The 18,252-nt window shown below is 44.1% G+C and overlaps 1 protein-coding gene across 1 annotated transcript in view; it reads right to left on the bottom strand.

Annotated features, from left to right (window-relative positions):
* The window catches only part of LOC126456466 (uncharacterized), a 537,527-nt gene extending 524,059 nt beyond the window's left edge, over positions 1–13,468 (bottom strand). Inside the window, exon 1 of the mRNA XM_050092217.1 lies at positions 13,353–13,468. The gene's annotated coding sequence lies outside the window, so the exon portion shown is untranslated. The remainder of the gene's footprint in view (positions 1–13,352) is intronic.
* Between the last annotated feature and the right edge of the window lie 4,784 nt (positions 13,469–18,252).

Genomic DNA, 18,252 nt, shown 5'->3' with positions numbered 1-18,252 from the left:
TGGTGATGGAGGCATCGTTCTAGCTCCACCCCCTTCCCCTTTAATAGCTTTGCCAACCATCAACATCATCTGTCGCCATTTATTTTGTTCCGCGGTTTCTTTTCTTTTTGTGCACTAATACTGGAAAAGCACTTTTTGGATTTGTAGTAAACCAAGTCCGAAAAGAGCAATTTTGTATTTCAGTGCCCTGCTCATCCTGACCATTTGAGCTGTAATATTATTTTTTTTGAGCTTAGGGTACATAATAAGGATAGGAAACCTTACAAAGGGACGTTTAAAAGTTTGTGTTTGAGGACATTGCTGCAGCGTATATGCAACGTAGTGCGAATCTTATGCGGGTTTATGGGTGGTGGTAAACTGTTTGAATATCTTGTAAGCTTGTTACAGGTGAGGTTGTGCTGGAAATAATTATTAAGAAGAAAATTCGATATGTTGCTCCGTTTCCGAGTTAATTACCATTAAAGTTAGCCAATCAGGTCATTGCACAGACGAATTCAAGGACTTGTACGTGTTAAAAGGCAGTAATGCAGATACATCTGTGCGTCTGTGGGTTACCACTTGTTGAAATGCTCATTACCAGCTAAAACGTGCCTCTTTCGTAAGTGTTAAATTTAAGCTAGGGGAACAAAAGCTACGTTTGTTCGGTCCGAAGAAATCAAACGATGAACACATTTGGGCCACTGTGCGTGGCAGCTTGCTTGAATTTGCACGCGCAGCTTCCTGAGGGGATAACTTCAAAGCTAAATAACGCAGAAACGGCGCAAGTGTAACGAATTTTTTCCTTAATAATTGTTTCTCAGGACAGCCTCCCCTGCAACGGCATTACAAGCTTTTCACGCTGTTTCTCACCACACTGTATAAAGCACTGACATGTGAGCAAGGAATTAGTTGCCATTCTTGTCTTTCCGACGTGCGTACGGTAAATACAGAAACGTGAACTATGGTGACGTTATTATCAAATGCGTTGAAACAGTACCTGAGGTCTGTTATTCTTTTCTTGGCTGCTGAATGACGAACATCGGTGGACACCTACAGGAGAATGAAGAAGAACGTGTATGGGCAATGTGTCTGTCGAAAACCGCCGGCCGCTGTGGCCGAGCGGTTGTAGGCACTACAGCCCAGACTGCGCTGCTGCTACGGTCGCAGGTTCGGATCCTGCCTCGGGCATGGATGTGTGTGATGTCCTTAGGTTAGTTAGGTTTAAGTAGTTATAAGTCTAGGGGACTGATGACCTCAGATGTTAAGTCCCACAGTGCTTAGAGCCATTTGAACCCTTTTTTTTTGGCGGAAACCACCCTTATGGAAAACTCGACAGGGGGTGCTCCTGCTTCATGACAACTCACGTCCCCATATCGCAAAAGCCGTAAAGCAGATGTTACGCCAGCTCAAGTGGGGGACATTCGAGCACTAGCCCTGTAGTCCAGGCCTCTCGCCATGCGATTACCACGCCTTGAAGGGTCGACGATTCCTGTCGGATGAGGATGTGGAGCAGGCAGTTAAAGACTTCTTCGCGCAGCAGAACACGGTGTTATACCAAACGTGTATCTCCATCCTGGTGCGTGGGTGGGATGGTTGTTTGAATCCTCACGGCGATTTTTGCCTGATTGACACACCGATTCCGGACTGAACGGCCTTCGAACGGAAAGTTTTTGATCGCACTTTACATAAATACACTGCTGGCCGTTACAATTGCATCATTATGAAGACGACATGCAACAAACGTCATACTGGTACGAAGTGTACCACATGCTTGGATATGCAAATGATTAGCATTTCAGCACACTCGTACATGCTATACGCAAGGAAAGACTACACAGCGGGTTTCTCGTTCATTAACTTTGTGTGGACTCTCTCGAAGCACCGTGGTTACGCATCATTGGCTATCCGTATCGTAACAGGAGATGAAACGTGGTGCTACCAGTACCAACTGGATAGCAAGCGAAAAACTGTGGCATGGAATTCATCGTCCCATAGTCCTAAAAAAGGTCGGCTGACGAAATGCAAGATTAAGACGTTGTTGATCGTCTTTTTCGACAACGAATGCTTGATCCGCCATAACTTTCTAATCGAGAAAGGCGGGGAAGACGGACAGGATGCCACTGGGTGTCGATTGGTCTCCGGATTGTATCGGTAGCACCAAGTCTTATCTCTTGTGACGTTGCGGATATCCAAGAATGCGTGACCGCGGTACCTCGAGCAATTTTACAAGATGCGTTTCCTGACACTTTCCAGTAGGTCTAAAAGCGAATTCTGGAGTGTGTTGAACATGGAATCGATTGGTCCAGGAATGCAGTTCTCAGTTACACGAACGATTTCAATGGCCCCAAGCGTCGAATTCCCAGGAGGATAAATTTATTGTTCGCTCGGCGGCGGAGTTAGGTCAGGAAACGGACTTGTTTGCAATAAGACAGGATAACGAAGGACCACATGTTATCCATGCTCTCTTGACGTATCTCGATACAGAATGTGTGCGACTGTCGCTCTGGCCTGATCTCTCAATCACGGGAAACATTCGATCGAAAGACCAGCAGGCCAGCGTTCGCTAGCCACTCCTTGGTCGTTGCGTAGAACGAGTATGAATTCGTGGTGTTGCTATTTCGATGGCGAGGAGTGTAAATTCGAAGATTAATATTAACTTATTCATAGTGGACATGTAGAATTAAACGATATATAATATAATAAAACGTCCGTCCACGGCAATAACAACAGTTGGGTCCCGGAGACTCATTACGCTTTAACCGTGTTGGGTAGTAGCCCCATCAAAGAATTGGACAATTTAAATAACAAGCATGCCCTTATAAAGCGATCTTAAGGATAACAGTTCAGACGAAGGTCTCGAAAGGCTGAATAATTTCATGGGTAAGAAGGGTTTACCAAGGCCGCTGTATACCTGATCAGTAACAACGCGCCGTCTCAGCAGTGTCCTCTAGCAGCCGGGCGGCGAATTCCCACAGCACCACAGGACCGCCCGCCGTCTGTCTCGGCGAACAATGTGTGCAGGAGTGGGAGGGAGGGAACCGCCAGAGACGCCGTTACCAGGCAACGTCGACGACCTCCTCCAACAGCTCCGGCGTCATCCACACCAGGAAGCGCAGCCGCCTTTTGTTGCACCACATTTTTTTGTACTTCCATCTGATCTAAATGCAGTGCAAGTCGCCATTACAAATTCGACACGCTCTCTCTGCACTTCAAGCCCCAACTGAACGACATCTCTCGCAGATGTTTTTGCGCCGCATTTACATACACTCCCCATCTGCAGCAGAACCGTCTTTTTGTGCCGCTTGGTGGGGGTGTGGATGTTTGTATTCATTTATTTACATAATCTGACTTGCATAGGGGCAGCAGGCGCTCTCTTGCATTGGCCCAGGATTTCAGACATACAGTACCTATTTTACATCATAGTTTCCTAAGAATTAGCAATTTTAGTAAGACAAATTGTATAAAATGATTCGAGTGTCTGAAGTGACAATGTGAGTAAATACAGTACTGGCCATTAAAATTGCTACGCCAAGAAGAAATGCAGATGATAAACGGGTATACATTGGACAAATATATTATACTAGAACTGACATGTGATTACATTTTCACGCAGTTTGGGTGCATAGATCCTGAGAAATCAGTACCCAGAACAACCACCTCTGGCCGTAATAACGGCCTTGATACACCTGGGCATTGAGTCAAACAGAGCTTGGATGGCGTGTACAGGCACAGCTGCCCGTGCAGCTTCAACACGATACCACAGTTCATCAAGAGTAGTTACTGGCGTATTGTGATGAGCCAGTTACTCGGCCACCATTGACCAGACGTTTTCAGTTGGTGAAATATCTGGAGAATGTGCTGGCCAGGGCAGCAGTCGAACATTTTCTGTATCCAGAAAGGCCTGTACAGGACCTACAACATGCGGTCGTGCATTATCCTGCTGAAATGTACGGTTTCGCAGGGATCGAATGAAGGGCAGAGCCACGGGTCGCAACACATCTGAAATGTAACGTCCACTGCTCAAAGTGCCGTCAATGCGAACAAGAGGTGACCGAGACGTGTAACCAATGGCACCCGATACCATCACGCCGGGTGATACGACAGTACACGCTTCCAATATGCGTTCACCGCGATGTCGCCAAACACGGATGCGACCATCATGATGCCTTATACAGAACCTGGATTAATCCGAAAAAATGATGTTTTGGCATTCGTGCACCCAGGTTCGTCGTTGAGTACACCATCGCAGGCGCTCCTGTGTATGATTCAGTGTCAAGGGCAACCGCAGTCATGGTCTCCGAGCTGATAGTCCATGCCGCTGAAACGTCGTCGAACTGTTCGTGCAGATGGTTGTTGTCTTGCAAACGTTCCCATCTGGTGATTCAGGGATCGAGACGTGGCTGCACGATCCGTTACAGCCATGCGGATAAGATGCCTGTCATCTCGACTGCTAGTGATACGAGGCCGTTGGGATGTAGAATGGCGTTCCGTATTACCTTCCTGAACCCACTGATTCCATATTCTGCTAACAGGCATTGGATCTCGACCAACGCGAGCTCCAATGTCGCGATACGATAAACCGCAATAGCGATAGGCTACAATCCCACCTTTATCAAAGTCAGAAACGTGATGGTAAGCATTTTTCATCACAACAACGTTTCACCAGGCAACGCCGGTCAACTGCTGTTTGTGTATGAGAAATCGGTTGGAAACTTTCCTCATGTGAGCACGTAATAGGTGTCGCCTCCGGCGGCAACCTTGTGTGAATGCTCTGAAAAGCTAATCATTTGCATATTACAACATCTTCTTCCTGTCGGTTAAATTTCGCGTCTGTAGCACGTCATCTTCGTGGTGTAGCAATTTTAATGGCCAGTATTGTAGTATTGACTATGTACTAGTGAAGTTAATACTGACAGTACCTGTACTACTGCAGGTGCTGCCACTAATGATGATAATAGTAATAATAATAATAATAATAATAATTAGAATAAGAATAAGAAGAATAACAGTAGTAATGATAATAATAACAAAAATGATAGTGGCATGTATAAAAAGAATTTATCGATGTACAAGATAAATGTTTCCTGATCTAGCGGATTCTGGGGGAAAGGAAATTTAAGGAGACTACACCAGCTAAGAATGTTGGGAAAAGAGGGAGATCTGGTTGGAAAGAAGGATGTACAAGGGTAACGAGTACTTACAGGGACAAAGGTAATCCTTATTGTTCCTTCAGTAGATGTGTCATTTACTGTCCTCTACAGCCGGGGATGTTATTTAGTTCTCTTATATAATGCGGAATGTGATTTCAGAGTCGGGTTCTTGCTACTGAGAAGGACCTCGAGAAAGTGGCTGAACGATGGAGTGGAATGGAAAGGATTTTGCTCTTATGTCAACGGGTGTTTCTGCCATAAGAACGTTAAGGATGAGAAGGTGTGTCTATGACTAAAAATTCTGAGACCCTGAATTCGATCCCTGTATATCCAATGTCTCCCACTGGGATCCGATGTCCCATCAGCGCTTGATGTACACAAAATACGAAAGTTGTCCGTGGTTCCTGTTCCACGTTGTATTTTAGCCCACCTTTCCAATCCCCCTCCCCCTCCATTTTTTGTCGAGATCAGTTAACTATTAAGTCGGAGGCCGGCCGAAGTGGCCGAGCGGTTCTGGGCGCTACAGTCTGGAACCGCGAGACCGCTACGGTCGCAGGTTGGAATCCTGCCTCGGGCATGGATGTGTGTGATGTCCTTAGGTTAGTTAGGTTTAAGTAGTTCTAAGTTCTAAGGGACTGATGACCTTAGAAGTTTAGTCCCATAGTGCTCAGAGCCATTTGAACCATATTAAGTCGGAAGATATCAAGGAGTATTCCAACACCAACACAACCGTGCCAAGTGAAACACCTGTTGATTTTTGCGAACATTTCATTCTTGTTTTAGAAAATGTCTTAAAAAGAATTAACAGTTCGTACAGATGTTACACAAAACATTCGTCTTAGTACAGACGCTTAACGGCCGTTATTTTATTATTCATTATCTGTTGTAATCTCTATTCTAATGTTGTGCAAACTCTTTTTCCCGTGGCTGGATATTTGACAGCTACTCCGCAGAAACTGCTATTGTGTCCTCGTGCTTAACATTACGGGGTAAAACTGTGTAGGTCCTCTATTCGTCTCCTGCATAAAACATCAGATTTTCCTGAGATTGGGTGCGGGGATCACTAAATGCTGAGAGGACAAGTGAGAAGCTGCTTGAACATTTCTGAATAAGCAGTTAAATTAACACTCAGCTTTGTCAAGGTGAAAAGCTTTATATAAATATGTGAAGCGAATGATTTTATCACCCAATTTATCTGTTCAAAAATGTTCAAATGTGTGTGAAATCTTATGGGACTTAGCTGCTAAGGTCATCAGTCCCTAAGCTTGCACAATACTTAACCTAAATTATCCTAAGGACAAACACACACACCCATGCCCGAGGGAGGACTCGAACCTCCGCCGGGATCAGCCGCACAGTCCATGACTGCAGCGCCTAAAGACCGCTCGGCTAATCCCGTACGGCCAATTTATCTGTTTACCTCGGCCTAGCTCCATGATCTAAGTCGGTAAATTGGCATTATTTCACTATGAAAGAAAAGTAATAGCTATGTGCAGAGTGTGCGACACTGTCATAGCTCTAACTCCATACTTCCCAAGCAACACCTGCGCACTCTGGACACCCGCGCATCTATACCGATGGGAAGGATAGGTAGCGTTCCATACGTGTACGTAGTGGTATACCCTCCATGTTTGCATACTACCCCACAACCCCAAAAGATAATGAGTATGACACTCGTCGGAACGTCGTAGTATTTCAGCACTGCCAACCGACATGATTTCATGAACAATAATTAATGGTGACACCTTTCCCTTTAAAAATAAAAGAGAGAGAGAGAGAGAGAGAGAGAGAGAGCAATCGGTATGGCCATGCCAGTCAGAACTGTTCTTCAAACAAGGTCACATACGGCGGTTCAACTCCATCCTCGTCTTTCTTGTTCTAATGAAATCTTCTGCTCCTTGCCCAACGATCTCGAATCGGTGGGACGTTAAACTTTTACGTTTCTTCTTATAGAACTTCTTTGATCTGTACTATTGATCAATTTAGTCAGTAAATAAAGTCTTCCTAGACACGTTGTTCTATACATGTAAAAAACTACACATTGTTTTAAATAGGCAGTACTGATTAGAGGCTGAAAACGAGTTAAAAAAAAAAACAGGGGACCCAAACCTTCACAAAGCATTCAGTCGTTCATAACAGTACAAACATCATCGGATAACTGTCAGACGATTCTTTTTTGCTTTTACAAACACAAAAAGAAGATGTCCAAAGATAATTTATTCGTGATTGCGATACATTTTTTTCAGTAGTTCAAAATGTTCTATTGCGTGTGAATTCCTCAGGGACCAAACTGCTTAGGTCATCGGTCACTGTACTTACACACTACTTAAACTAACTTATGCTAAGAACAACACACAAACCCATGCCCGAGGGAGGACTCGAACCTCCTACGGGCGCACCCGCACGAACCGTGACAAGGCAACTAAGACCGCTCGGCTACCCAACGCGGCAGAAATATGAATAAAGCTCGTAATTTTTAAAAGTATTGTGGGAAATCCGTTAGTGCGAGCGATGGAATTGTGGTGAACGAACAACTAATTGTTTATTTCTGTCTGGTCTTTTGTCACTATATACATATTCAGCTCATATCTTTGTTTTCAATTTTAATTGCATCGCACTTGTTAAGTTCATGTGTTGTTTCTTAAATTTTTCACATTTTTGTTTCTCCACTTATTATCTCGTTACAGGCCAGCTAAGGACAACGTATAAGTCATTAAGTTATCTTTACGCTTTCTCCTATTACTTCTTCATCTACTCACTTTTTCCTTCTTTTTTCTGCTACACACCATTACATATTTCTGTTCAATATTTAATTCAATGACATTTCCCACCGGTAGTCTGTTACGAAGTACTGGAATGACTGTAAGAAACATATCTACAACGGGAACCTACATATTCAGATGTGGATATCTTTTCGTAGACTTAGCTTTACTTTGGTACAGAATCACATGTCTAGCGTGGGTGACAGGAAATGCGAGAGAGGTTTACACATTTGTCCACGGTTGCTAGCAGGAAATGCTAAACCTGAGAAGCATAGCTAACAACAGTGTATCATGTCCCTCGCATATGAAAACGTGCTGAATCCTTCCCTTCCCTATCTTTCGGCTTCTCGAAATAAGACAGTCTTGGTTGCCAACTTTTTTTATATTTATTGACAACGACGCGTTTCGCCCTTGTGGGATATCTTCAGATTTACGTGACAAGTAACGTGATGAGCCAACTTCAGTCCTTTACTTCTTATGTTATGCTGAAGATATTCCACATGGGCGAAACGCCTCATTGCTAATAAATTGACAAAAAAAAAAAAAAAAAAATTGGCAACCAAGACTGTCATACACCAAGAAATTCATAATCCGTTTCTGTATCAGGCGCCCAGTTTTACTTGAAAAAGAAGTAACCAAAATGTTACTATAGCCACAGTGCAGTTGGCTAACGTTCATCGATAGTTGTTGCTTAAAAAAATAATCCTCAATTTTTTCCACTGAAATTGTGGAGACCATGTTGGTACGGTTAGGAATGTGTCACAGTCTCGACAGGCGAACGAACCCCGCCATTTTCAATTTTGACGCTATTCCACCATTTGATCGCAGAGTCACAAAGAAGAGTGTCTGCAGAAGAAGGGAGATCAGAATTAGAACGACCGCCACCCCCTTCGCACTGTCTTTTCAGGGCGAACTGAATGCAGCCTTTACTTGCGCTCTTAATTGGTACCGTCCACAAAATAAGACCGTCAGTGTGCAAATAATGATGTATTTACGCATAAGAATCAACTTCTGTGTTAACTGCAAGTGTGTAGAGAGATAGGGAAAGTTTGATGTAGTAAGTCATTTTGATATATCTGCAGTGACACATACTGACATCCGCCTTACTTCAGGCGCTGGATACAGCTGCGATGATTTGTACTTTAAATAAAATACTGACGATTTTTGAAAGTGGCTAGTAATTGTGATCCGTATTATGAATTCTATTCTTCTGCCGAATGCGAAATAATTTCTCCGTGCATCGGAACGTCTCAGTTCAAGAAAGAGAGAGAGTGAGGTTGTGGAGGAGCTGGATGCGGAGGAAGGGGGAAGGGCTAGTAATGGAAGGGGGAGGGGGGTGGGAATCTAGAAGCTTGGTGGAAGGGGAAGAGGGAGGGATCCATAAGTAGGGGTATCGCTTGTAAAAGGTCCGAGCAGATGTAATTTTATGTAAGAGGTCCGAGCAGATGTAATTTCGATGTATTGCTCATGCGCTGCCTGCGATATGCAAAGTATAAGAGAGCAGTGTTGACTGCAGTAGGAACTGTGTAGCTGTAGCAGTAAGTTGTTGCTAGTCGCTAGTCTGCGCTTGTCTGAAGTGTGCTCTGGTCTGGTATAGTGTATCGTGTTGGCTGGGCCGGTCGCGGTGCAGCGATGCCGGAGCCTGAGTATTATTGTGTAAGGTAAAAAGCAGCCTCGCGCATATCTAGTAATGTTACGTGAACTCCCATGTAAATCTTTTAAAAATGTCCTAATAATAATCTTTGTCATATAAAGTAATTTCTAACAAACATTCATTTCAATTTAAAGAATTTACTAATTTCTCCAATCCATGATCATTCCGATTGTTGCAAAAGAAAAATCAGTTGCTTCCTTTCATAAATGACAAATCTATCGGCCAGCATTGCACAGAGCTGTGCCGGAAAAAGCTATTGTAAGAGCAGATAGTTGGCGACTTTATTGAGGTAAGAATTTTTGCTTTTTTATTCAGAATGATCTTACAGGGCCATGACGCAGCACTGCTGTCGTCCAAAATTTACCAGGTTACTGAATTTATTTTTTATTACGAGGTTTAGGGATTTTTCTGTTTCGAGCTTACATTAAATGAGAAAAGAATTTTGTTGGTACATTAAATGGGAACCAATTTTGTTCTGAGGTTACACTAAAATTAGAATCATTAACCAAATAATATTTATATTTTTTTGTGGGGAGGTTACACGCTTGAGGCACGGGCGCTAACTGATACTTTCCAGGATGACCGCTAGTGTTTATCATTTACTATGAGTTGAACGGTCTTGAAAATTAGGTGTCTCCTTGGTAAAAAAAAAATCTTTACCCTAAGGTTGACAGCAACTCTAGGACGAGCGTTTTTAGCGTAGTGGTCACAGTGTAATCCGTTGTCAGTGGGAATAGGGTTAGAGCTACGATCTTGAAAAGAAGAGTAAAATAAAGAATGTGTGTGCTTGTGTAACAGTGAAAAAGAAAAGGAGAGAAGAAGAAGAAAGAGTAGGAGGGGGGAGGGGGAAGAAGAAGAAAAAGGAGAAGAAGAACTGAAACAAGAACTCACTTCAGGTTCGGTTTTTTTCCTCTCTTTTGGTCATGTCAGGGACTATTTTATGCTCGTAAAGTATCGGCACGAGGGACTGTGACAAGCAACTGGAAGTACTCCATGAAGCGAGAAACAAAATTTCTGTATCAAGAATCAGCAGGAAAATTATGCATTGGTTTGGAATGAATAAATAACATAGTAACAAATGGTTCAAATGGCACTGAGCACTATGGGACTTAACTGCTGAGGTCATCAGTCCCCTAGAACTTAGAACTACTTAAACCTAACTAACCTAAGGACATCACACACATCCATGCCCAAGGCAGGATTCGAACCTGCGACCGTAGCGGTCGCGCAGTTCCAAAGTGTAGCGCCTAGAACCGCTCGGCCACTCCGCCCGGTCCATAGTGACAGAAAAACGTTAATACGATTATGGAAAATGATTAGAGTATCAACAATTTGGATGAACAAGCCATGAAAAGTCTACGTTGCCTCAAGTGATCTGTGTTTCTTGTTATAGATGCCTGGTGATTTATACTCCAGTACCTGAGCTGTTAGATCAGTGATGTAGGAACGCACACATCTGGCCATCATCGTCGACATGGCAATAATGCAAGATGACTGCATTTCAAATAATTAAAGGGGAAAAGCTCCCACCGACAGCTAGGTTATTAGAGATGGTACACAAGCTAAAATTGGACGAGGATGGCAGTGCAAGTCAGCGGTATTCTTTATAAAGAAGTCATCCCCAATTTGCCTCATACAGTTCAAGGAAACCACGGTAAACCTAATTCTGGATAGATGGATGCGGATTCGATACCCGTTTCTCTGGAATGCGAGTCCAGGACTTTAAGCATTGCGTCACTTTGCTCTGGAAAGTATACATCACACAAACTTTGCAGAAAAGCCATTTGTGGATACGCTGATATGTATGTTTACATTACGCGAGAATACGCTATTAATAACGGTAGGGGCAACTGTCTAGGAAAAAACACAATGGATGTAGCAGATATGCGGGGTTGGTCACAGGCTGATGAGCCAGTCACCGCGGAACACCTTTGTTAATTCGAAGAAGAGCAGAAATTAAGATTGCACCATATTTCAATCACACTGAGTTACCGTGGAAGGTGTCAACTGAGACCTAGCCGTGGATGCTTTCTTGGTCAGATCTTCCCGGACGTGGGAAGACACTAGGATTAACACCGTGGTCTAACGGCAGCGACGCTAACCATTTTTTATTCTCATTTTGTTCGTTGTCGTCATTTGGTCTGGACGGACGTCACGTGACACCCCTTCAATTCATTGCTGAATACTTCACTCAGGTTTTTTCCCTCCTTTTTCTGCAAAGAACACCCCCAGCCCTCTGACCGCACGCACTGAACTACCATTCCGGCACCATTACACCGCGAGCTGCAGCTGAATTAGATAAAACGCCGTTTCATAGTCGTCATCGAGGAAGATGCGCTCATACAATAATGTTACTGGCGATATTCTAGTAAAGGTTTATTTTAACGGTTCAACTTTCGGTCAAGCACTACTCGATGGCATATATAATCATTTTGCAGTATCAATGAATACAGTTTTCTTTAGGGAATTAACAACAACATTCCGATACTGAAAATATAATATGATAAGGTAAAACGACGGTTACGATAAATATTTAGTTAGAATGATTCATTCGGTAACAAATAATCACAATTAATAGAGTACATCTACATACAATGCATTTCAGACGATCACACGTTGGTTTGGAGTGATAAAATGAAGTATGAATGATGGGAAAATCAGAAACTTTCAACGCAGACTTACTGCTGGTTGTTCTTTCCGCATGCCTTTCGCACTTGGAACAGGAAAGAGACTAAATCACAGTGTTTTTAAAACACTGAAAGGTGATTTGATAACTAAAGATGTAGTAAGGCTGCTTTTGTCGTAAGAAAAGAAAGCCTCTAGTGAGTGTTTTTCTATTGCTATCAGTTTCTCTTTCTTTAAATCACTCTTTTCTCACCCCCCCCCCCCCCCCCTCTCTCGCACTCTCTCTCTCTCTCTCTCTCTCTCTCTCTCTCTCTCTCTCATACACACACACACACACACACACACACACACACACACACACACACAAACAAACAAACCCTCACAGATATAAACAAACGTATAAGCACATTCATGCACCTTAATACTCGAAGGCAAGGTACAGCAGATGGAAATTTAGGAAGAGGGACGTGGTGAAGGCAGCAAAGAGGAGAGGAGTTTGATGTGAAGAGAGATTGCCAGAAGATAAAACATTAAGAAGTTTGGTCTCATCCGCTGTTGCAAATTACACGTGAAATTGTTCTGCAGACTTAAACAGTGACTGACCGGGAGATACAGTGCTGTCTTTGAGATTACTCGTATTCAAATGGAGCAGTGTTCAAATACCTGTGGAGATGCTGAAATATAGCTTTTCGAGGTTTTCCTAACTTAGTTCAAGGGAATACTCGGAAGCACGATATATTCCCTGCCACTTGAGGCTGGGAAGACACCTATCAAGCTCTCTATCTCGTACTCTTTCTTTTTATATTTACGTCTTTGACAATCGGCACTGGCCAATTTGCGTTCACTATTTTTTATGTTTTTTTTTTCTTTACGGCAATAAGAGAAGTTAAGCAACGGAAATCACAGCAATTAGAAGATAGTCTCTCAGAGACAACAAAATCATCGATACGCTTCATGTAAAGTATCCAGAAGCGAAGTGGTATACTGCTCACTGTTTCAGATTCTGTGCGGAAAACACTTTGACACGGGTCGTCTGAAACTTTGGAAGGATATAACACCGCGACGGGGACTGTAAACACGCAATGAGTTTAAGAGGATGCACAAGTTTCACAATTTCGACGGACACTGGAATCACGAGCAAAGTGACCCCACGACGAGGGGACGGCACGCGTCGCGACGTACCTTGTGAATAGGGTCACATGTCCTGCGACGCCGGAGGGGCGTCGAACGGTGGCGGAGCAGCGCGCGCCAGGCGAGCGGTCGGTCGTGGAGACGCCACTTGGCGGTTGCCGTGGAGGAGGACGCGCAGCGACTGGACGCGACGCCGGCTCCCACAGTGGGAAAGGGCGGGCGGCGCGCGCGCGCTCTGGCGGCCGGGGGCCGAAGCTGCAGCGCGTGCCTGGGTGTCGGCGGCCGTATGCCAACAGCCCGCGGCGGCGCGCCGCCGGCCGTGTCAAAGCCCTCCGCCGGCGCGGCGAGTCTCATCTCTCCTGATCGCTACTTCTTTTTTACTGTTTCCTTTCGCTGCGGACGTGCAGGAGGTAGTTAATGCCCACGGTAGTTCACTCTTTCCTAGAATTGTAGAACTACCGTAGGCCACCGGAGCCTACTGTAAGTAAGCGTAGACTATGGTTGTTTTCCCAGTAGCAGTGGTCAGCTAAAGCAACACCGACTCAAAGGAAGGCCTCGGCGCTTGCTGGTGACGTCACGTCAGCTAGGCACGGCGAACGCCAGGTCTGTTGCAGGCAGAAACGCCTGGGCGTGCTCATCACTATAAATCTCTTCTTTTTGGACAAAATGTTTGGTATTGTTTTGGATTCTGCAGTTTTATTTAGATGAAAGATTTTCTTACTATCGTAAAGCTACAAATGAAGATCATAGTTCTGTATTACTGAATCCTGTCGAAACAAACGTAGATCAATATGAGAAGATGCTTTGCCCCATTGCAAGCTTCGGAAATTTTACATTCAAGTAACTATATTTACTTGATCCATTTTGTTATCGAAACTTACCCCAACACCCTTACATTTAACTCTTTTCTATTATTTATTTATTTATTTTCTTTTGACATCGTCACTGGAAATGTGAACTAATTTACATGTGTAAATGTCCAACTGTTGCCAGTCATTAGATTACAGTCGTTTTCAAGGAAAGGAATTCTAAACAGGAAACAAAATAGCTTCATACATCGAAAATACTGCTGATCTTAAACTTTTTTAAACATACACATTAGAAAAGGTAAATATACCCCTCTTGCTACTGAAAGGAGAATCTTTATAAAATAAAATAAAAATTATTTGATAAAACAAGTATCTCTCTTTTGCTTCTTCTGCTGTCTCCCACTCCCTCCCCCAACGTGTAAAATCGCAAGATATTTCATTAACATTCAGTGCTCCTAACCCCATAGTCAACCAAGATACCTAAAGAAGAGCACCAATATGTTCACAGTGTCTTGTAAAAGCAACCGAGTACAAACGTAACTTCTCAGAGTTACAAATAAGGTAAAGAAGCACGAATTCTGTTGCCGCTGGACCATGAAGTTGTTTTTGTTTGTCAGTCCTTAAAACAGGTGAAATTTAAGTTCAGGAGTACACTATTTGTTAAGAAGTGTAATGAATTGCACGATTAATTGATTTCAGAAATTTCTCAGAACAATGTGTGTTGGTCAACCACCGCCAATAGTTTCACATTTTCCTGTGTCAGAGAGGGAGACACCACCATTATGAGTATGCCTGGAACAGACCTGGTGTTCGCCGTGCCTAGCTGACGTGGCGTCACGAAGAAGCGCCGAGGCCTTCCTTTGAGTCGGTGTTGGCTAAAGTCGCACCCTCGTTACCTGTACGTTGCATACCTATCGGGCGTTACCTCATTACGAACGCTTTCTTCGCGTATGGGATCGCTCTCTTACTAGTGTCCCCAAAAAACAGCAAGCGGTGAATTCCATCGCTTCTTCAGCTCTCTCTGCTTGTGACAGGGTAAGGCAAAATTTTCACAACTTTATTTATTGCACTTGGGGCGGTCTTGTAAGGGATACATGTCCGTAAGTTCGAGGGTTCTGTTCTTTATTCTTATTGTCTCATTTCTAATGTCCTCTTCATCAAATGTCTTGGATAATTTGTTTTGTCTCACTTCTGATGTCCTATTCAACTAATGCCTTGGGCAACCTGTACCAAAGCCAAGTTTCTGCACTGGTGGTACCACGTCTCGAATATGACTATGACATGTCTGAGATGGTCTAATTTCTCATGAATTTTTGTACACCTGAGTTGGATCATTTCTACAGTAGGTTCTATATTGAGCTCCTGATGCTGTGTCTGGATGCGCGTGTATCGTGAAGCTCTAAGAATCCACCTACATCTACATCTATACTCCGCGAGCCACCTTACGGTGTGTGGCGGAGGGTACTTATTGTACCACTATCTGATCCCCCCTTCCCTGTTCCATTCACGAATTGTGCGTGGGAAGAACGACTGCTTGTAAGTCTCCGTATTTGCTCTAATTTCTCGGCTCTTTTCGTTGTGTTGTAATATCTGGATGTGCAGTATTTGGACCTTGATAGCAAGACCGTAAGACGTGCCCCCATAAACGATTTTTGATAGCACAGTTACTTTGTAGAGTCTAAATTTTGTTGAGATGTTGAGTTCTCTACCGCAGAATAGTGGCATCAGTTCCCTCGCCATGACAGAGGCTTTAAGCTTTAGGTCTTCCACGCGTCTACGAAAATCTCCCTGATGGTCGAGCTCCGTGGTACCTCTTGCTCTTGGTGGTTCAAATGGCTCTGAGCACTATGGGACTTAACTTCTGAGGTCATCAGTCCCCTAGAACTTAGAACTACTTAAACCTACTTAACCTAAAGACATCACACACATCCATGCCCGAGCAGGATTCGAATCTCCGACCGTGGCGGTCGCCCGGTTCCAAACTGTTGCGCCTAGAACCACTCGGCCACTCCGGTCGGCGCCCTTGGTGGTAAGGTTTCTATTTAGTTGTGAACGTTTATCGCTAAAGTACGAGGTGCATTCAAGTTCTAAGGCCTCCGATTTTTTTTCTCCGAACTGGAAAGAGATAGAAACATGCACATTGTTTTAAAATGAGGCCACGTTCATTGTCAATACGTCCTAGAGATGGCAGCACCGTACGGCAGATGGAATTTTACCGCCAGCGGAGAGAATGAGAACTGTTTTAAATACTTAAAATGGCGACGTTTTCCTTATTTGAACAGCGTGCAGTCATTCGTTTTCTGAATTTGCGTGGTGTGAAACCAACTGAAATTCATCGACAGTTGAAGGAGACATGTGGTGATGGAGTTATGGATGTGTCGAAAGTGCGTTCGTGGGTGCGACAGTTTAATGAATGCAGAACATCGTGTGACAACAAACCGAAACAACCTCGGGCTCGCCTGACGACATGATCGAGAAAGTGGAGAGAATTGTTTTGGGGGATCGCCGAATGACTGTTGAACAGATCGCCTCCAGAGTTGGCATTTCTGTGGGTTCTGTGCACTCAATCCTGCATGACGACCTGAAAATGCGAAAAGTGTCATCCAGGTGGGTGCCACGAATGCTGACGGACGACCACATGGCTGCCCGTGTGGCATGTTGCCAAGCAATGTTGACGCGCAACGACAGCATGAATGGGACTTTCTTGTTGTCGGTTGTGACAATGGATGAGACGTGGATGCCATTTTTCAATCCAGAAACAAAGCGCCAGTCAGCTCAATGGAAGCACACAGATTCACCGCCACCAAAAAAATTTCGGATAACCGCCAGTGCTGAAAAAATGATGGTGTCCATGTTCTGGGACAGCGAGGGCGTAATCCTTACCCATTGCGTTCCAAAGGGCACTACGGTAACAGGTGCATCCTACGAAAATGTTTTGAAGAAAAATTCCTTCCTGCACTGCAACAAAAACGTCCGGGAAGGGCTGCGCATGTGCTGTTTCACCAAGACAACGCACCCGCACATCGAACTAACGTTACGCAACAGTTTCTTCGTGATAACAACTTTGAAGTGATTCCTCATGCTCCCTACTCACCTGACCTGGCTCCTAGTGACTTTTGGCTTTTTCCAACAATGAAAGACACTCTCCGTGGCCGCACATTCACCAGCCGTGCTGCTATTGCCTCAGCGATTTTCCAGTGGTCAAAACAGACTCCTAAAGAAGCCTTCGCCGCTGCCATGGAATCATGGCGTCAACGTTGTGAAAAATGTATACGTCTGCAGGGCGATTACGTCGAGAAGTAACGCCAGTTTCATCGATTTCTGGTGAGTAGTTAATTAGAAAAAAAAAATCTGAGGCCTTAGAACTTGAATGCACCTCGTATATTGTCGTTGTTTTGACCGGGTTAATTTTAATATTGTTATGTCTGCACTACTCTGTAGTGAGGTTCAGTTGTGTCTGTAGTCTTCTGTCGCTGACTCAAATGGCTCTGAGCAATATGGGTCTTGACGTCTGAGGTCATCAGTCCCCTAGAACTTGGAACTATTTAAACCTAACTAACCTAAGGACATCACACACATCCATGCCCGAGGCAGGATTCTAACCTGCGACCGTAGCGGTCGCGCAGTTCCAGACAGTAGCGCCTAGAACCGCTCGGCCAAACCGGTCGGTCTCTCGTTGGCTTTGTGGTTGGCGTCCACGCGGAAAGGACGCAGTGTCATCATTGAACTGTGTCAGGTGCACGTCTGCAATCATCGTTAGCGTAGATTGTAAACAAGATAGGTGACAAGACCGAACCTTGCGGAATTCCGGCGTCAACGAGCGTGATCTCCGATCTCATGCCTTCAAGTTTTACTCTCCTTTTTTTGATGAAGAGATTGCTCGCTATAACTCTAGTATAGTTGACTCGGATCATTGTTTGTTCTCTCATCTTCCGTAACAAATTCGCGCACCAGACCTTATCACAGGCCTGTTCCACGTCTAGAAAAACAGCAGCTGTCATGGTTGTCGTACTGAAATTCTTCGTGACATGCTCCGTTGTTCTCAGCACCTGGAGCTCCTCCTCCGAAACTTCTTTTGGAAACTATATTGCTCTAGTCGGATCATTTCAGCTTCAGTTAAAATGTGGTTAGTATTTCCTTAA

Source organism: Schistocerca serialis, chromosome 2 (genome assembly GCF_023864345.2).
Source record: "Schistocerca serialis cubense isolate TAMUIC-IGC-003099 chromosome 2, iqSchSeri2.2, whole genome shotgun sequence".
Taxonomy (NCBI): Eukaryota; Metazoa; Arthropoda; class Insecta; order Orthoptera; family Acrididae; genus Schistocerca; species Schistocerca serialis.
This window is presented reverse-complemented; position numbering and strand designations above follow the sequence as displayed.